This window comes from Macaca nemestrina, chromosome 10 (assembly GCF_043159975.1).
Source record: "Macaca nemestrina isolate mMacNem1 chromosome 10, mMacNem.hap1, whole genome shotgun sequence".
NCBI lineage: Eukaryota > Metazoa > Chordata > Mammalia > Primates > Cercopithecidae > Macaca > Macaca nemestrina.
Genome location: NC_092134.1, coordinates 27,413,747 through 27,435,415, shown reverse-complemented (window position 1 = coordinate 27,435,415; position 21,669 = coordinate 27,413,747). Strand labels below are relative to the sequence as shown.

Genomic DNA, 21,669 nt, shown 5'->3' with positions numbered 1-21,669 from the left:
TATGGTGGTGAATTACTCAACTATTGTTGAAGGAATGAATAAACCCCTTATTAAACAGTTTATGATGATTTAATTTTAAGAAATATTAGAGCTAACAAAATATCCTCCAATCCAGTATCTTTCAAACTGTTTTATCAACCCCCAGTAAGAAATGCATTTTACATCAAGACCAGGTGTGTGTGTGCATACATTTATGTAAATACTTATATATATGTTTGTAGTTAAGTGAAACAAAACAAAAATTTCATGATACATTAAACTTACTACTACAATACATTCTGATATGTTCTAATCTAATCTTTTTAACAAACTTTATTTTAGAAGAGTTTTGCATTTAAAAAATTACTATGAAGATATTACAGAAATTCGCTATATGCCTCATACCAGTTTTTGCTACTATTAAAACCTTACATCAGTATATTTTTTGCAACTAATGAACCAATATGTCTACACTGTGAACTAATGGCCATACTTCATTCAGATTTCCTCATTTTTTCCCCTAATGTACTCTTTCAATACCGTGAAAACCTGATATTGAAATAATTCAGAACTACAAATTTACCCTCTTTGAGATTGCCCCAGTAACTTCTTTTAAAATAATGGGCTATCAGAACTGAATGAGACTTTTGAGATAATCCCATCAGGGTTTTCATTTTATTTATTTTTTAAATAGTTACAAAATTTGTATTATTATTTTAAAGCATGTGAGTTTTTCCCCATAAGGACAGATTATTATTTTCAACAAGTATATGCATGCAATTTTAAAATAAACTGTACCACTATCCATTTTATTAAAAAAAAAGATTTAGGTGGTTCAAGTGCCGTTTTGTACATGGATATAGTGCATAGTGGCTAAATGTGGGCTTTTAGTATAACCATCGCTCAAATAGTATACATTGTGCCCATTAGGTAATTTCTCATTTCTCACCCCCCTCCCACCCTCCCACCTTTCTGAGTTTCCAATACCTATTATTCCACTCTCTATGTCCATGCGTACATATTATTTAGCTCCCACTTACAAGTGAGAGCAAGCGGTGTTTGACTTTCCATTTCTGAATTATTTTACTTAAGCAATGGTCTCCAGTTTCATCCACGTTGCTGCAAAATGACATGATTTCATTTCTTTTTATGGCTGAGTAATATTCCTTTATGACTGAATAATAATATTATTATTATATAATCTACTTATTAAAAATAAAACGTTTTGAGAGTTTAAGACAATGTATGCATTTATTTAAAATATAAGTATGGGAAAATAAATAATTTAGAAGACTAGTTGAATGTCCCTGGAATTTCACACAATCAAAACTACATTTTTTTTTTCCAAAAGATGTGATAGGATACAAAGAGCAAGAATGAGTTCTAAACCCTCTCTAAGAAAAATAATGTACATATATACATATGCCGTAGAATAGCGCAAAGAGCATGACATGCTAATATACCTATATATACACCACATTTTCTTTATTCATTCATCCGTTGATGGACACTTAGGTTGAGTCTATATGCTAGCTATTGTGAGTAGTGCTGCATTCAAGATATGAGTTCACGTATCTCTCATCTCAGACCTGGGGAAGATATGTCTCGGCAAGGTTAGGCAACTGGTGTCAGACCTAGTGAGTTTTCGAGCCAAGAGTCAAACTCAGGAACTCCTGAGAAACTGTCCTCATTTATATTTAGTGAAAATACTAGTCAAGGAATTCCACTTCTGCTTAGAATATTAGAAGCCGCAAGAGAACCTTGATTCCACCCTAATGAGATTAAAAAAAAAAAACAAAAAAACAGATTATTTATAAAATCATCACTTTTCTTGAGGCCATCAGACAGCTGAGGTAGCCAAGCTACCCAATAAACAGCAATCCAGAGACAGACAAGTCTCTCGGAACAGCTGCCTCACCTTTAGCAGAACATGGGAGAAAGAGGCGGCCACTGACCCAGCGGGTAGGAAGAAATCAGCTCAAATGTTAACAATTCTGAAAGGCTGGTGGGGCTGGCATGTCAGCTTGGGATGGCTAGGAACCCAGGGGGCAAAGGCGATCGCTCACAAGCTTCATTCCAGACTCCTCCACTGTATGTCCACAGGAAAGATCAGGTAGGGGAATGGGGAGCCCCAGATGTACAACAGGGGACAGACATGAGGCCTCACTGCTTATCAGACCCTCCCCCTAGAAAGCAGAGTCTTTCCTGCTGAAGAAGAGCAGTGAGCCCTCTGTCCAAAGGCCCAGAAAAATCCATCATCTCTGGATCAGGGGTAGAAACACAACCTTCTGCCCTTGGGAAGGGAACAGGAAGCCACCTTGGAGGCAGCATAGTGAACTGGCACTAAGCAGGAGCTGGCCATTGCTGGAGGAGGTTGTATTAGACTCCTACAGCCACTGTAACAAAGTACCACAAATGGGGTGGCTTCTACAACAGAAATGCATGGAGGGTAGAAGTCCAAAATCAGGGTGTCATCAGCGCTGGCTCATTCTAGAGGCTCTGGAGGAGGATCTGTTTTATGCCTCTTGCCTTGCTTCTGGTGCGGCCAGCATTCTTGGCTTTCCTTGGCTTGCAGGTGCATCCCTCCTATCTCTGCCTCTGTCATCACCTGGCCTTCTTCCCTGTATGTGTCTCTGTGTCTCTGTGTCTCCCTCTCTGTTCTCTTATAAAGACATCGGTCAACAGATTTAGGGCCCATCCTAATTCATGATGGCCTCATCTTAACTAATTATGTCTGCAAGGACCCTATAACCAAATAAGGTCGCATCCTGAGGTTCCAGGTAGACCTGAATTTTGGGAGGGACACTGTCCAACTCAGTACAGAGGGACAGGAAACTCTTCATGCCCAAAACCAACCAGCAACTCAAGGCAGAATTTGGCTGCCATGGGAAGGAGGGACAGGAGTGCCAAAAAGACCTGTCTCCCAAGGCCGAGGTACACAGGGCCTGAGAAAGGCTGAGGCTGGGCTATGGTGACAGACTAAGCCCTGCTTCCGCCAGGAGCAAACAGCCTTGGGAAGAGCAAGGGCATTGAGAGAGAGAATGTATTATGAACTGAATGTTTGCGTCCCTCCAAAATTCCTATTTTGGAGCCCTAACCCCCAATGTGTCTGTATTTGGAGATGGAGTCTCTCAGGAACTAATTAAGGTTAAATGCAGTCATAAAAGTAGGGTCCTGACCAGAAAGGATTAGTGGCCTTATAAAAAGAGACACCAGAACTTCTCTCTCTCTCTGTCTCTCTCTTTCTTTTTCTCTCTTTATCTGAGTGCATGCACTAAGGAAAGGCCGTGCAAAGATGCAGTAAGAAGGTGGCTGTCTGCAACCTAAGGAGAGCCCTCACGAGATACCACCAACTCCTTGATGTTGGGCGTCCAGCCTTCAGTACTATGAGAAGATAAATGCCTGTTGTTTAAGCCACCCAGCCTATGGTGTTTTGTTACAGTAGCCCAAGCAGACTAATACAGAAATACTCTTGACCCAGGGCCTATTGAAAGCTGAGATGGAGCAGAAACTAGGAAAGCCCTCCATCTGTCCTGGGCCCATGGGAAGCCCCAGGTAACAGAAGCCACTGCAAGGGCAATCAGAAGCCTGCAGTATGCAGACAGTAACTATAGTGACCACAAAACCCAAACCCAATTCAGCTCCTTACTATACTCACTCAACTTTTCATGAGAAAATATGAGGTGTGCCATTTCTGTATATTAATACTAAATATTAGCTTAATGCTTCCCGATGACTACCAGGTAAAGAAGAAACACAGGGACTTTCTTGGATGAAACGGGGGCAAGAAGACTCTTCAGCAACTCCATCTGCCTCTCTGTAACCCTCTACTTATGGAGAATTTCTTTTTTCGACAGCAGTGTCAGCTTTGATGACTCCCTTCTTAGTTGCTCCTCAATGACACTTTATGAGTCGAGTGAAAACCAGGGATCATTGGACCAATGGTAATTGGGGAAAAACAAAACCAAGCACAAGGATTTTTTTTCCAGCATTTTTCACGTATCTCCAATTTACTCAAATCTCTTTAGACTTACAACTTGAGACATCCAGCTTAATGGGAACCATTCAACACAGCCCTGCATGAATTACTGGTAATTTATTGAGATCGCTTTAAGAATCTCAAGTGCAGACGCTGCTGGGATTGCCATGGCCTAACATCGTGTGAAAGTTTTTTGATGAATCCAGATTGCAAAGGGCCCATTAATCCAATGATGTTCTCTGCTCTATTTTTTTTTTCTAGTGATTTTCCTAGAAAAGGCCTAAGGTGGATGGAGGCTTGCTGTTTGCAGCAAGGCTGTGAACATGCGCCTTCTGCCTTGTTCAGCAGGACTCTTGTCCTGCTCATTCCTAAGGAGGTGAGGAGTCCAGCAGAAACTCTGCACTATTTTTGGATGGTTGACACATTTTGATTCCTACCCCTACCTGGTTCCAAATGATGGATGTCCCCTAACTTCTACCTCTCAAGAGTTTATACAACAGTGTGGGTTCTCTTGTTAGACTGCACCAGGTTCAAATCCCAGCCCTGTCACTTACTAACTCTGTGACTTTGGATAAGTTACTTAAGCTCTCTATGCCTGATGGATTTAAAGATAGACAGGCATAGAAGCAGATCACTTAGAACAGTGCTTGGTCCTCAGTATGCCCTGTGAACTATTAACTACTATTACCACCTAAACTTGAATCTCCTTCAAGACCTGTTTCTTTCCACCATGGCTCTCTGAATCAGTCTCCTGATTGAGGTGCACCTTAACTCACAAGCAGCATCCTTACTTTGTCCTCTGTGCCTCCCACAGTGCCCATAGAATACCCTGTTGTGTTGCTTCGTCTGCCTCTTCCTCAAAACTGGGAGCTTCCTTAGTTTTGATCAATGACTTGACTTTGATCAATTCACATGTCTGGCACCTCCTCAGCACAGGGTCTGACTGATACACAGTAATCATAAATGTTCCAAAATAGATGAAAAAATAATCTCCCTAACCCATATAGGTGAGGGAAGTGGGGAACCAATATTCACCAGATGCTTAACAAGTACTAGGCATTTAGTTGATTTTATTTATTAGTTATGGAATAATATTGTTAGTGCCTTACTTATTAAAGGTTCACTTATTAGCAGGTCTTTATTACTAGGTCAAATATAAGCATTTTTTTTTTCACTTTTGTGTATAACAAAACCCATTGAGAAAGCAGTGAAGAACATGGGTGGACTCTGCAGGCAAACTGTCTTGGTTCAGAGCCAAGCTCTGCACAGGCTGTGTGACCTAGGGCAACTTACTCTCTGTGCCTCCATTTTATCATCTGTTTTATGGGGATGATAATAGGACAGTGAGATTAAATTACATGTATAGTTAATACACATAAAACACTAATAACAGTGGCTGGTACATGGTAAAAGCTCCATAAATGTTAGCATTACTATTACATAGTGTTCAACATTTTAATGCAGTAAGGTATGTATTACGATAAAATTTTAATAAATAAAATGTTGGCTGGCTATATTTTATAGGACAGGAAGAGTATGTACTGGAAATCGTCACCCCTTGAGGAGAGAAATAAGTAACAGAATAATCTGATCGTGCATAGAACATTGAAGTTAAAGTAAGAAAACCTCGTTTCCAGTCCTCATCTCATCACCCACTGGCTATGCCACACTGGCATGTTCTCAACCTCTCTAAGCCTCCCCCGTCCCCTTGCCTAGGAATTGGAAATGATCAGGACACCCTCTCAGGAGACCAGGAAAATTAACAGAGATCACATTGATGAAAGGACCCGCCACAGCACCTGAGACACTGGAGCACCCAAAGAACCTAAGATGATGGCATCTATCATGTTTTTATTGTACTCATTTGTATTTTTCCAAAGATATATTCACTCTCTGACATGTAAACCATGGAAAGTGCTTAAAAATAAACACCTGTCATTTGGAGTTGGCAACGGCTCCCTGAAAAACTGGCTGTTTGACTTGTAAGAACAGCAGAAAGGGACTGAGTGTGGAGAGTGGACTGAAGCCAACATCCTTCAATACTGAAGAAACAGCTTCTTGGTCAAGACGGTAGAAGGAACTCACTTTCTTAGCCTCCAGGGATTTTACTGAATTAGCCTATAGTAAAGAGAAGGACTTTCTGTGAACAAGAGTTTCCGATTGATTTGAAGAAGGAAATGTGTTGGTGGGTGAAGCCAAGAAAGAAGTAGTCACTGCCCAGAATATGCCATGAATGGAGTGGGGATGGTGTGGGCCATCTTCCAGTTGAAATGCATGAGAGACCTCAGAGTTGGAGACAGCAGGTATCATGGATGGTGGGAGCAAGGAGTAGGGCTTGGGGATATATCAAAGATGTTGAACAGTTTTTCCAGTTGGTTCCACTGCCTTCCTTTCCCACTCCCAACTCATAGAAGCCTGGATTTTACTGCAGACAGAAGTCTGGTAAGCACTGACACACCTAGTGTGGGAGCCAGTAGTTGAGAATAATGTCCTCCTCATGCTGATACTGGGCATTTCAGGTTGCCAGCTTGATCCTTCCCCAACCCTGCAAGTATTAAGTCCTACCAGTTCGAGGACAAGGAGTTCCCAGTCCAGAAAAAGGCTCATTGAAAACAACTCCATGGCTGAGGGCACATATGCTAGGTTTCTAGAACACTCAATCCAGTCTTTCATGGAATGTCTCAGTGACTGTGGCTGTTACCCTTGGAAGATAGAGGGCTGCAGAGGACATCAGTACACTGCAAATAGTGTATGTTATTAAACTTTGTAAATTAACATTACAGGTAGCATCGGGCTAAGATAAAGTCAGAAAATCTCATTGCATTGGTTTTCAAATATTCTAGTTTGAAAATCTTAGGAGAAGTTCAAATTCAAACTTCATCCAAAGACATGCCAGAAAAATGAGAGGCCTTTTGTTATAGAGCAAATCTTGTCCCTAAATTGACAAACAAGACATACATTCTCTATTATACTTTAATAGTTTGTAGAATGTTTCCACTGAAAATTTATCCCCTCTTCTGCCGGTATCAATGAGTCATCACCAAGTAATGCCATGTAACAATTCCCCGTGAAACTCAGGGGCTTTATTATTCATGAGTCTCTGCATCAGCTGAACAGTTCTGGTCTTGGCTAAGGTCACTTCTGCATTTCTACTTCTCTGTGGGTCACTTCTGCTGATGTTGGCAGGGCTCTGTCATGTTTGGATGTTGACTGGCCACAGGCTGGTCTAGGGTGGCCTTGGCTAGGATGAATGGAATCTCCATGTACCCCTCAATTTTCTCCATTAGGCTAGCCCATACTTGTTCACATGGCAGTGGTATGGTTTCAAGAGAGTGAGCAAAGGTGCTCAGGGTCCCCTGAGACCTAGGCTTGGAACTGAATCACTGTCACTTCCACTCATTCTATTAGCTAAAACAAGTTCCATGGCTAGCTCCAATTCAAGGCTCCATCTCATGATGGGAGAAGCTGCAAAGCCACATTGCAAAAGCATGGCTACAGGAAGGGTGGACAACTGGGACCATGCTTGCAATCAATCCGTCACATCCTCCACTCTTCTTGTTCAGTTTTACCACTTTCTTCTCTCTTAAGGCAAATGTCATGCTCAAGATTGGTGCAATCTCATTATGCATCTACCTCCCTTCTCCATGAAGTCATCCTGTGTGAGGATATGTCCCAAGTCTCTCTTAGTCTAGAAAGAGTTATGATCTTTAGAGTGGAATAAAGAATAAATGCTTCTTTATTTGCAAAAGTAAAATATTTCTCTTCTTGTGAGTCTATCGATCATTGAAAGAAACATCAGCAGTCCACGTGGTCCCCAGTAAACATTTGCTGGTGATATGGTCATATGCCCCATGGGGATAGAGGAAAGACTAGGGGAAAGAAGACCAGTCACACAAACTGCCCACCCACACCCCAGCCCTGTGAGGTGCCCCCCATCTTCCCAGCTTGTCGCCACATTCATCACACTGCACTATGAGATCTGTCTGTCTCCCCATGGGCTTGGCAGCTGTTGAAGACACTGCATGTTTCTTATTTGCTGTTGTACCTCCAAGACCTAGAAAAGTTCCTTATTCAAAGTAGACATTTGTGTAACTAAATGAATGAATGAATACAAGAATGAATCAATAAATGATGACTGAGTCTGATCTGGAAGAAGGACAAAGCATTGGCCAGGGGGAAAGAGGGAAGAGCACTCCAGACAGAAGAAATAGCTTGTAAAAGGCCACAGGTTTCAAAGCACATGACATGTTAAGAGGGTGATAAGCTGGTAGGGTGTTGTATACAGCACAAGGAGTACAGGGAGCAGCAGGGTTTGAAGCTGGAAAGATGAGTCATGCTAAGGAACTGGACTTTATTTTGTAAAAAATGATGAATTAACAAAGATTTTATATAAAGAAAGTGGCATGTTAAACAGAATTTTCATTTAAAAAATAGTTTTCACAGAATAAGCTTGGGCAGAGTAGATTAATTTCTCTGAGCCTCTATTTTGACGTGTTTAAAATAGGGTTAATGACGGTTAGGCCAGGTTCCAGCCTAAGTGCCTGGATTTCATATGTAGTAACTATTTTAACCCTCCCAATAAAGTAGGAACTATTATTATTATTATCATTATCATCATTCTCATTTTATAGATAAGGAAACTGGTGCTCAGAAGGGTTAAGGAATTTGCCCGAGGTCACACAGAACCCAAGTGGCAGAATTTAGATTTGAACTCAGGTATCTGACTCCAGGGCTTGTGCTGTTAATTACTATGTTATTTTATTATTTATCATTAAGTGGTACTTAAAGAGTTATTGTAAACATTTAGGCAAAAAAAGAATACAAAGCTCTTAGAACTGTGTCTGACATATAGTGAGAGCTTAAAACATGTTTGCTATTGTTACTGCTTGCCATTCTTGTTATTGGCTGTAAAATAGGTGTATTCATTAAGATATCTGTTCATATGAATTATACATTTATTTAAGTATGCACATGAACAATAATTTTTACTTAGTATATTTATACTTACACATATCATTAATGTTTAGGATTATAATGAAACATAAATGAGTTAACATATGCGGGATACCTAGCACCTTACATTCTAATGCCTGGAACTTTGAAACAATTCCAATCAAAGTTCCTTCTTCTCTATGTCCAGCATTTTTTAAAAATTAACTTCTGCTTTAGTTTGGTAAATTACCAACAGCCTCTTCAAGGCCATCTAAGCTTTTGCTAACATGTACTTCAAAACTCTTCCAGCCTCTACCCTTTCCCCAGATCCAAGATCATGTCCACATTTTTAGGTATTTGTTCCAGCATATCCCCACTTCTCAATGTCAAAATCTGCCATAACAAAGTGCCACAGACTGAGTGGCTTAAAGAAATTTATTTTCTCACAGTTCCGGAGGCTGGAAGTCCAAGATCAAGGTGTTGGCAGGGTTGGTTTCTCCCAAGCCTGTCTCCTTGGCTTATGGAAGGCTATTTTCTCCCTGCATCCTGGCATGGTCTTCCCTCTGTAACTGTCTGCAATCAAATCTCCTCGTCTTATAAGGGCAATAGTCAGATTGGATTAGGTTCCAGTCATGTGGCCTCTCTTTACCTTAATTACCTCTTCGAAGGCTCTATCTTCAAGTATAGGCACATTCTGAGGTACTAGGGCCTAAGACTTCAATATGTGAATCTGGGGGAACAAGGAGGGACCCAATTCAATGCACAATAACCTCCGATCAAAATCATCTAAGACAGAGATGATGAGGCTAGGCACGGTGGCTCATGCCTGATCCCAGCACTTTGGGAGGCTGAAGTGGGTGGATCACCTAAGGTTAGGAGTTCAAGACCAGCCTGGGCAACATGGTGAAACTCCATCTCTACTGAAAATATGAAAATTAGCTGGCCATGGTGACGTGCACCTGTAGTCCCAGCTACTTAGGAGGTTGAGGACAGGTGAATTGCTTGAACCCAGGAGGCAGAGGTTGCAGTGAGCTGAGATCGCGCCACTGCACTCCAGCTTGGGCAACAGAACAAAGCACTGTCTCAAAAATAAATAAATAAATAAAAATAAAAAAGAGAGAGAGATGATGAGAGCCTAAAGTAAGAGAAAAGAGGAGAGAAATTTGTTAATATACACATCATCTTTTTCTAAACACTTCTAGTAGCCTTAGAACCTGCCTTTCCAATGTATCTAAGTAACGTTTTTTTATTGGGGAGGGGAAAAAGCTGAGTGCTGTCAGTTCTTTGGTTCTGTGTCTAGAAATGAACAACCCTGGGGTTTTCTGGGGGCATTATTTATTTTTCACTTCGCAGTGTTGGCATCATGAAGACAGAAGCTGAGAGAATCATCAGCTTGGAGCAAAGCAAAAAACAAAAGCAGAAAAGACAAAAGGAAAAATGCCACATTTTTGCCCCAGAGAGCACCAGTGGAACCGAGAACTTCCAGCCTGGGCCTGACCCTCTCTGTCCCAATGAAGGACAATCCCAGGCTCTTGGCAGGACAGCAAATGACAGCAGAGAAGATTCTGGAGAAATGTGTGCATCCGTGTTCATGGTGGAAACTGATGGAGAAATCCTCTTCCAAAGGTACTTTTCATGTGAAAATCACGTATGGTCTTGGCAGAGCTGCCAGTCCCTCAGGAGGAACTCAAGTTGCTTTGCAGGTTTTAAATGGCCAGGAGGGAGATGATACTCATCTGGGGGTCCCATCAGAAATCAGGGGTGAAATAAGGGAGGCAGGGACAAGGCTGTGCAATATATCCCTCTAAAGCAGACCTCTCCTGCACCTGTCTGGGCTGGCTACTTCTGGCAGAAAACACAGGACGTTTTACCAGCATGAGTGTCACCTGAGTCAGAGGGGCCTGAAGACAAGAATTTAAGGAGTGAGGTGAGGAGACGGTGGTGAGGTATCTGCCACATGAACATCAGTTTGGGTGCAATTTCAGGGGCTTTTCAAAAGACCTCTGAGGTAGCTGGAAGAACATTGGAATGGGAGTCAGAAGGCCTGGGATAGGGTTTTGAATCTTCTCTCTACTACCTTAGTCACTTTGGATATACTATTTTTCGGAGTCTCACTGTCCTCGTTTATAAAACGTACAGGATTCTAAAATCAAATGGTGTGCATAAAAGCATTTTGCTAGTTTCTGAAATGATGAGGAGGAAACCATTTGGTTTTTGGAGTCAGAGAGACCTGGGTTCAAATGCAGTTTTCAACATGGAGAAGATAATCCTGAGCCAACTCATTCAGCCTCAGTTTCCCCAACCATTTATTCATTCATTCAATAAATGTGTTATAGAGACCCAACTATGAGTCAGGCACTAAAGACAGACTCATGCTTGTCCTCACAAAACGTTCTCATCTGTTAAAAGGAGAAAAATGGATTACCTATCTTACAGTGTTGCTAGAAGAATTAATAAGACTGGGTATTTGTAATGCTCGGCCTAGTAGTGGTCTAAAAGGAATGCTCAATAAACATTCATCCCACATTTTCCCCCAACAAAAGCATTATCATCTTTAATATGGGAAATGTTTTTGATAAGGACTTTTAGGGAAAAAAATGAAAATGATTACAAAGAAAGGCCAGTTACTCTCACATATTAAAAGTTGGTTTGGTCATAAACGCATTCTGCTGTAGCATCATATTTCATTTGATGAACTAGAAGATAAATGATTTGGATAGTTCTCTTAATTGAACTTAAAATTAGTCAGACAATTAGCCTGAGTCCACTTGATGTAATGTAATTCTATTCGGGGATTGAGATGGTATCTTCATTAATAAACCTCTGGAAGCCACGTACATGAGCATCCAAGCCAAAGATTCACCCCCATCCTGTCTTGCTCCCTCTCCCTTTATCCTCGCTTAACGCACACACGTAGGCATATATACATGTGTGCCTGCAGACACATGTATATTTGCATACATGGACACACATGTGTGCACACACATACAAACATACACAATTCCTGAGAGACTAGCATGGCATCTTCATAAAGATAGCACGTCATTTGAGAAATAGTCCTTATTTTTGCTATTCTAATAAATGTTTATTTAATAAAGAAATACATAAATGAATGAATTAGCTCTTAAGGGCCAAGCACCTGTCCTGAAACATGTTTTTTTGGGGAAAAAATAATCCAGAGTGTCCCACAGTCAAATAAATTTGGGAACACTGCATTCTATAATTCCTGGAAATTCACAATGTACAAGAGCTCACATAGGTTCTGAGAAGTTTTCTAGTAAATAAACCAGCTTGATGTTGTTAATCCATTGATCCATACTTACTTGATCAACAAGTATGTATTTCTTAATTTTTCTTTTGTCTCTCTGTGTGGCAATACCCATTCATTCCACAAACCTCATGCTTCCAAGAAGCTCCACTTTGGAAAGACTGCACTAGCTAGTGAATAGGGGGCAGAGCTGCTATCTTTGGGCCCCAGCTGAGACTTTGCAAGACACAATGGTGATCTGAAGATAAAACTTGTCCTACTCATCTCTGCAGACAACTGAGGCCAGTTCCAGCTAGGCAAGCATTAAAAATTCTATTACAAGGACAATGGAGGTCTCAGTACACTCAGGGGCAGGGATGCAGTGGAACCTCAGAAAGTACTGAAACCAGGGACTGGAAGGTGGCAGGACCCTCTTAGTTTCCCATCCGTTCTCTTTTTACCTTGGCTTCCTTCTCTCTGTCTCTACTTTTTTCATCACCCTTTACTACTCCAGATCACAGAGCAGGTCTTCTGCCCACCCATTCTGAAGCTGACATCTACATCTCAGCATCTCTACATCTCATACATATGACGTATGTGGTCATAGGGCAGGGTCATCTCCTACAAAGTCGTTGCTGGGCCCCTTCTCTCTCAGGGTAAGGAGACAGCTGGAGATTTCTGGGCAGCCACTCCACAATGGTCCACAGTGCTTTCTTTCTTTCTTTCTTTCTTTTTTTTTTTTTTTTTTTTTTGAGGCGGAGTCTCGCTCTGTCGCCCAGGCTGGAGTGCAGTGGCGCGATCTCGGCTCACTGCAAGCTCCGCCTCCCGGGTTCCCGCCATTCTCCTGCCTCAGCCTCCCGAGTAGCTGGGACTACAGGCGCCGCCACCACGCCCGGCTAATTTTTTTGTATTTTTAGTGGAGACGGGGTTTCATTGTGTTAGCCAGGATGGTCTCGATCTCCTGACCTCGTGATCCGCCCGTCTCGGCCTCCCAAAGTGCTGGGATTACAGGCTTGAGCCACCGCGCCCGGCCAACACAGTGCTTTCTTCTATACTTTGTTCACATGGCTTCTAAGCCCCAGTCATGCCTAGAATTACCTGGAAGCATTTTCAAAATATTTGTCTTGGGTTCCCTAGCAGAGATGCTAATTCCGGAGATGTGGGGAGGGACACAGAAATTTATGCATTGTGAAAGTTTCTCTGATGTTGCCAGTGGACTGCTCTACAATCACCCATCTATTGTTGTGCCCTGGATATTTCATGACCTTGAAGGCTCTAAATCTTTTGTTTTCATTATTTTCTCATCTGGTTTCTCCTCTGCCATTTCTTAACCTGGAGAAAAGTATTTCTCATCTCTGAAGGCCCAGTTTAAATGACACCTCCTCTAAGAAGATTCCCCAATTCCACCTGTCAGTTGCAATCAAAGGAGTAACTCTCAGAGGAATGAGTTATTCCTTTGTTCTTCCATGGACTTTTGCTGAAACCAGTTAGAAATTAACATTTCTCCCCTACTAGATTATAAGCTACAGAAAGCAAAAGACTAGTTTTGTAAAATAATGTTTTCTTATTATAAAAGCGGTCTATGCTCCTGTAAAATTTAGAAAATACAAATAACTGAAAAAAGAAGAAGTAAATCCATAACCCCCCAAATCAGGAGAGCCATAAAGTTTGGGCATGTGTCCTCCAGTCTCTTTTTCCAAAGGGTCACGTGTGTGTATTTTATTTTCATAATTGGAGTCATATATAATTGTCTCCTCTACTTTTCTTCAGTTGACATTTTATTGAAAACATGTTTCTGTGTTATTGTCTCTTCAAAAGCATGATTTTAAATGGCTGCATAACATCCCACTACAAAATGTACCATACTTTATTGGCTTATTTCCCAGTTGTTGGACATTTGTATTATCTTCCATTTTTATTTTTGCTCTTAAAAATAACAAAGTGTGCTGGATATTTTTCATTTGTCTCTCCAGAGCCACTGTCCACCCTGAGCCCATATGGACTCTGTCAAAGGGCTCTCTGGATCCTGGCTTTAGTTAGGCTCAGTGAGCGGGAGGTGCAGGCAAGAGACCAGGACCTGGGAGGAGGGTGAGAATGGAGCATTTCTTCCCATGGGAGGGTCACGTGGTAAGTCAGGGAGTTGGGAATCCCTCTCCAAGTTTTGGAAACTACTCACTCCCTGCCCTTTCAAGCCTTGAGGCGGTACCGGCTCCTTTCTGCTGCTGGCCCCAGAATCCTACACCATCTCTCACTGTCTCCACATCTTGTCCATACTTTGTAAGTCATTGGGTTTTTTGTTTGTTTGTTTTGTTTTAATTAAACTCTCTTCAAATTACTCAGTTTGAGTGTGCTGTTTCCTGACCGGATCCTAACAGAGAGAGGCACATGGCAGTTGACAGTTTGTACTTACATTTTTGACTATTCTCAATTTGCCTCTAGAAGTTTCAGATAAATTCTTAAAAGTGGATCAACAGATAAACATATGCTAGCAGCACTTCATTCCTATTTGCCACATTACTTTCCAAAGATCAGTGATGCCAAATTATGCTTCGACTAGTACTCGTCGAGAACATTAACAATTACCACTTTGAATCTTCAAAATGTTGGTAAGCAAGAAGTATTTCATGTTTTAATTTGCATTTCATTGATTACTAGTGAAGAAGAATGCTTTTCGCAAATTTTAATTCCTCTTTTATGAATGACCATGTCTTCTTTTACCCTCTATCTCTTATGATATCTACCTACCTATAATAATTATCATAAAAATTATAACTAGTATTATCATTATTACCAATTTGGGCAACCAGGTGGACGGTCGAACTCTTAAGCCAGAGGCTAAAGCCATGCTACAAAACAGACAGCACTGACAGTGTCTTTTAAATGAGAATGCTAAGGTGCCACGTGTTTTCAGTCAATGGTGTAATAATTGTATTATAGAAGTAATAGCTAATAGTTATTGAATTTCTATTATTTGCCAAGTGCTGTGTTAAGAGAGCTCCATTTTTTTCTCATCAAATCCTCAACATACGTTCTGTTTGTTCAATGTATTTAATAACCATTGAACCATTTCTAGTTATCCTTTCTGAAGCCCAGTGCCATCCCAGGTTTGTAAGCAGAAGCTCGATCTTTCACTCCAAATAGCTTTTATCCAGTGAGGCATGAGCTCCAACAAGATCTTGCCTTATTGGTGCTGTAGCATCTCTGACATTTGGTTCCAAAATTAAGCAAATATGGAAAAGTTGAAATTCCACTAGACAGACAAACTGTTCTTGAATACTCCCAATTTACTTCTATAAACACTGGGGGATTGGAAGGTTACTGAATGTTATAAACAATCCAATAACATTTGAACCTTTTGCTGCTTAGAGCAAAGTGTTTGAGATTCATCTGTTGGAGAAAAAAGATTTTTAGAAAACAACCACATAAAAGTTACTTCCAACTTCTTTTACAAGCTCTATTTTAGAGTGAAGTGAAGAATTTCTGGGGCAAATTGTAGCCAGTTTTGAGGCCTGGAGGCAAGTGTCTCCTGAGATAAACCATATTGCCAAGCAAGCCTGGTGCCATGATTGTTTTGACAGTGTTCTCCCTCCTGAATTCCTCGCTTCTAAATACAACATTCCTCTTCAAATGTTTAACCTTTGCATTTTCCATTCTTAGAACATTATTCTCACTTTCCTAATTTTACTGCCCCCCTTCTTTTTCCATTTGCAAGGACAGTAGCAAGAATGTCATCAGTTCTCTCTGGGGTTTGATCTGGCAGAAGAAACAAAAAAAAAAGCAGTAGTTTTGCAGAACCAAATGCTATTTCTGAGCTCTGTGGCTTTGCAGAGATTTTTATTTCTGCAAGAGGTTGTGTTTTAAGTATTATAGTCTTAGATTTCTGCTTGTTGCAGTGGACAGCCAAGCCTCAGTTTTAATTTCATATTACTTTGGCTGGTAATGATGAGTCTGGAAGATGAAACAGGAATCAGGAACAATTCTCCCATTCCATCTCTGCTAAAATCGTCCCTTGTTCATTTTCAGAGAGAGCTAACATTTAACAAGTAAAATGAAAGGAGTAGGAAGAAAAGAAATGACCCAGCGCCCTAGTCCTAGCCAACGACAGCATCTCATTCTATGGGTGCGGTCGTCCAGATGTTAGCTCCTCCAGATGTGCAGCCCCATCAGTCCCAAGGCAGACCCACCTGTGCTAGAAGGCACTGATGTATATCTGAGGTCACACTGCTCATCTTCAAGTTACACAGTTAAATGAAAGATGTCCTATCTTTAGGCGCTAGGTGTTCTAAGCCCCGCTCTCCTCTACTGGGTCTGCAGATCATTCAGGCTTTGTGTTCCCAGAGGAAGGAGAAGAGACCATTTGTCCAAGGAAATATCTGTAATACATGTTAAGTGGCTTGTGAGAGAGCCCTCTCATTTATTGGCTGAAACATGAAACGGACAACATGTGCAGTGAGCATAGGGCCCCCACCGGCTCTTGTTCCTTCTCAGGAAACAGAGTGATGAAGGATGGAACAAACACGTGAATTCAGGCAGCCCACATGCCTGGGTGTTTCACAATGCAAAAAGCATCTGTTGGGTGGAAGTCCTGGGCATTGGGTTCGGAATTTATACAGACAGATTGACTTCTAGTCTGTAGTGGGGATTCCATTCCCGCTGCTATGGGAATAGGTTTTTCCATTTAGCAAGAAGAAAGCAATCCTTATTCAACTATGTGTTTATTTATGTATTTGATGCACATTTACCGAATGCCAATGTCTGCATTAGGGACTGAGGAATAAGGCATAGACCTTACATTCAAGGAACTCATTCTCTAATGAGGAAAGAAAGAAAGAGAAACAAACATTTACAATAGCGTGGAGCCAGTGAGACTAGAGAAATGTACAAAAAAAATTGGGAGGAAATCCGGGGAGTGTAGAGATCTGTAAATCTAGAGTACTGGATATTTGCTGCTTTTGGCCATCAAAGATCCATTTTCCCTTCCTCTTGATAATATTACTTCAAATTTTATTTGAATATTCATTTCACTCATACCCCGCTGGCTGCATCTCCAGCATCCCCTGATTGGTTGAAGCCAAGAAATACATCCCATGTCCCTCTGATCAGAATCATTGGTTCGGGGCATATAATCCAATTCAGTGTAATTCAGGAGGGGGCTTCTGGAGCAGAAGCTCATTTGCTCTTTTAAGAGAACTACTGAGAAACTCAGCCCTCATCCCTGCTGGATGGCTATGGCCTCCTGGAACCCTATGTTGCATGAGAGGGGCCATTCTTGGAATGGAAAAGACACCACAGAAGGTAGAGAGTAGGAATGAAAGGTATTGGAGGTTCGGTGCCTGTGCTGAACCACTGTAGCAAGCATTGTTTAAACCCATCTATCACCTGTGATTCATCTTCAGTGAGATGAATTCATAATCTCTTACTATTTAAGCCACTTTGGGTGGAGCTTTCTAATTCAGTTGACCCTTGAGCAACATGGATTTGAACTGTGTGGGTCCACTTATATACGACTTTCTTCTGCCTCTGCCACTCCTGAGACCGCAAGACTAACCCCTCTTTCTTCTCCCTCACCTCAGCCTCATCCTCCTCCTCTTCCTCAGCCTACTCAACATGAAGATGACAAGAATGAAGATCTTTATGAGGATCCACTTCCACTTAATGAACAGTAAACATATTTTTTCTTATGATTTTCTTAACAACTTTTTTCTCTAGCTTACTTTTTTTGTAAGAATACAGTACATAATACAGAACATACAAAATATGTGTTAATCAACTGTTTATGTTATAGGTAAGGTAAACAGTAGAGTATTTGTAGTTAAGTTTTGGGAGAGCCAAAAGTTATACAAAGATGTTTTAATGGTGTGGGAGGTCGGTACCCCTAATCCCCACATTGTTCAAGGTCAACTGCACTTACACCAAAGATAGAGAATGTTTCAAAAAGGGAGAAGGATGTATACTAATAAGTGACAGTTCAGCATTCTGCTAAGCACTCTGTGTAACTTTCTTAAATCCTCACAATGCTCCTAGGAGGTAGATTATTTTTAACCCCATTTTGTGGATTAGAGAATCAAGGCTTAGAAAGGTTGACTTGCTCAAGGGTACATAGAGCAAATGTTGAATATTCTTAGGAGGTCTAATAAAATGGCAACTGAAAAATGTCCATTAGATTGAGCAATGCAAGGTGCACCAGAGAAATCTTAGAGAACTTAGAGAAAACATTTTGGGTGGGTGCTGAGAGAAAAGAGCTGGATTGAGGTGGACTGAGGTATGAATATGCAACAAGGAAATAGAGACAACTGTGTGGACATTTTGAAGCAGTTTGACATTAATCATGGCATTTAGATCAGTTAGGATGCTTTTGGATGCAAGTAATAGAAAACTATAATTCAAATTTTCTTAACAATAAGAACATTTATTTTTTTCACATAACAGGAAGCCCAGAGGGATGGGAGGCTAAAATGTTGGTAGCTTAAGTAGTTCAACAAAGTCATTAAGGACCTGGTTTCTCCAAGATCTTGTCTCAGAAAATACAGCAAGTGTCAAGAAAATAAAGATAAGGAGGCAACCAAGAGTCATGTCTTGAAGGACCTTATGGTGCCTTTGGGCACTTGTGCAATCCATAATTCCCAAAACTTTGCATGTATCAAAATCATTAAAAGAGCACAGATTTCCGATTCCAAAGGCCTGGGGAGAAGCCTGAGAATTTTCATTTTTTAACAATCCCCAGGAGGTGCTGAAGCTATTGGTCCCTGGGCCACACTTTAGGAAGCTCTGATGTAGAGGACAGAGCATTATTGAAGTCTTTCAGACAGGAAGTGACATGGCAAATTTTGCTTTTTTTGCTCAAGCTGCTAGGCCCAAGGAACTCTATCTCATATGGTTGCACCATAGGTTTTACCTAGCCTGCTTCTCAGGGGCATCAATGCTTTAAATAAGATATTGTAGCCCTTCTTAACCTTCAGTGGAACAAGCCTTTTCTGTTGGATTGTTCCTGACCTCCTGTTGACTATGAAAATTATGTCTACCACTATATGGTCTATGTAAACTGACTAAAAGACCAGCAGAAATCAGAAAACCACCTTTATTGACTTTGCTTTCTACCCTGATCTTGTGTTATCCCTGAAGACTTCTTTCTCCATTAGTGCTCAAGAGCATTTCCAAAGTGTTTGTGAGTCTGACAAAGGGACAGAGCTGATCTTGAATGAGACACCGCACAGTCTGACACTTGGTTTTGTTTGTAAAAGGGGCATGAACGTCATCTCAGCAGGCCTGTGGTGGTCGTCTAATGAGATGACAGATGTGAAAGCTCTCTGGGAATATCAAGCACAATTATTTCTAGCTTTAGGGATACAATTTTGGAGGAGGTTGAAGGAGGTGAGCCTGCTGGGTGCTAAGTGTTTCTGATGACCTCTCCTGTTGTTTTGAGATAAGCCCTAGATGCTGGCTTTTGATGTGTATTAGTTGGCTTCTGAGCGTACCCAAAAGATACCAAAGACAAAGATAAATTTTCAAGGCATTCAGTTTAGAATCCTAAGACTCCACAAGTTGTTAATCCGTGCTTTCTGCCTGATGTGGGAATCCTTTCTATGACATCCCCTTCAGGGTCACGTTCTTGCAGCACCTCTGGAGTGTGTTAAGTGTCACCTACCCATTACACATTGTATTATGTTGCTCAGCACGTTGAGAATCAAATTTACAAAATTCTCCTTCAAACCTGTCCTTTATTCCACTGTGTTCTATCCCAGAAAATGGGCAGTAACATTCCAGTACTCCTTCATTCACTCACAAAAAATTTCTTATGCACCACATCCTTTTGCATGACCCCACATCCATTTTACTTGCTAACTACCTCTTCATTCACTTCTCTCTTAATTAACCACCAACACCACCACATTTTAAGCTACCAGTCCCTGTCACCTGCAGGACTGCAGTGGTATCCCATGAGATTCCCCAGGTGTACTCTGCCTCTATTCATGATTTGTAGCCAGAGTGACTTTTAAAATGCAAATCTAAGCATCACACCTGATGAAATATTTCCGTATCTTGCCATTGCTCTTAGAATAAAACCAAAATACGTCAGCATGGCCTACCAGGCCCAGATAACTTGACCCCTCTGTATCCCACCAACTTTATATTGTACAGCTGGTACAATTGTACAGCTGGTACAAAAGCAGGCTTCCTTTTGCTTTTTGCATTCCAGCCATGTTAACTCTGACCAGAACCAGCCTCTTCCTCCCCTTCCCTACTCTTTGTTACCTCTTGCCCTTGAGATCATTCATTCATTCAATCACACACCTCAGTTCATCATTCATACCTCATATACTTAGTGTCATCTAACTAATCATCTTGCCCATCTGATTGGTACAAAATAGGTATTGTTGTTTCAATTTGCATAATTCAATATCTAGTCACCCTGAGCAACTCTGTATTATTATTCACCTTTTGGATTTCCTCTTCTGATTCTTGTTTATATCCTTTGCCCATTTTTAAAAACTTAGGTTTCCTGACCTTTTCTTTTTGATTGTTAAGACATCCTTATATATTCTGTATATTCATCTTTTGTCAGCTTTTTATATTGCAAAGACTTTCTCCCAATCTGTGTGATCTCCTTCGCTCTCTTTGAGGAAGGCAAGCACTAGGAGATGAGGCTGGCTATCTAGGTAGGGGCAGCTACTAGGAAAATCAGACAGATATCAAGGGGCAGTGCCAAGTTTAGAACCTTAGAACTCTGATGATTCCTAACAGCTCTGTACTTTTATTTATCAGTAACCATGAGGTTTCTAATACAAGATGGGGTCTAGCTAGCAGAGCTTGATATAGCCTCAAATAGCTTCCTACTAAAATGTATACAAAGTCAAAAAAAGAAAAAAGATAAAAATTCATACCACCACCGATGAGCAGAATTTACATTAACCATAAGATCAATGGAACTGGATTAAAACAACTAATCAGTAGCATCCCAAACACGCTGTCTATCTGAAAGTGTCCCACAATTTCGTATTCATGACTGGAAAGGCAAGGTCTAAGTTAGATATGGCAAATATACGTATGGGTGCCATTACACCTCCCTCCCAAATTCACGGCAGGCATCACTTATCTATCACAGCATTCCTTCCTACTGAGCTCAGATATGGATTCTGAATCCTTGCCAGCAGTGTTGCAGTTGCCACATGAAGTAAATGATTGGTCTCTAAACTGAAATTTGCATGTTATCCATAGTCATTCTAACCAGAACATGGGCAGTGATCCCTCCTCATGCTGCATGCTATTAAGAGATGCACTGTCACTATCATTATGCTCCTCTTCTTTCCCTCTGATATGGTCAGGCTTTGTGTCCCCACCCAAATCTCATCTTGAATTCTAATCCCCATAATTCTCATATGTCAAGGGAGAGACCAGGTGGAGGTAATTGAATCATGGGGATGGTTTCCCCTATGCTGTTCTCATGTAAGTGAGTGAGTTCTCATGAGATCTGATGGTTTTATAATGGGCTCTTCTCCCTTCACTTGGCACTTCTCCATCCTGCCAGCCTGTG

At 41.1% G+C, this 21,669-nt stretch overlaps 2 long non-coding RNA genes across 2 annotated transcripts in view; one reads left to right on the top strand and one right to left on the bottom strand.

Annotated features, from left to right (window-relative positions):
- The window catches only part of LOC105497699 (uncharacterized), a 143,412-nt gene that overhangs the window by 35,927 nt on the left and 85,816 nt on the right, over window positions 1–21,669 (bottom strand). The gene's annotated exons all lie outside the window — the stretch shown is intronic.
- On the top strand, window positions 5,504–14,737 carry LOC139356660 (uncharacterized). The gene is made up of 3 exons (XR_011608893.1): window positions 5,504–6,400; window positions 10,244–10,516; window positions 14,577–14,737. It is a non-coding gene; the product is annotated as an uncharacterized lncRNA (long non-coding RNA).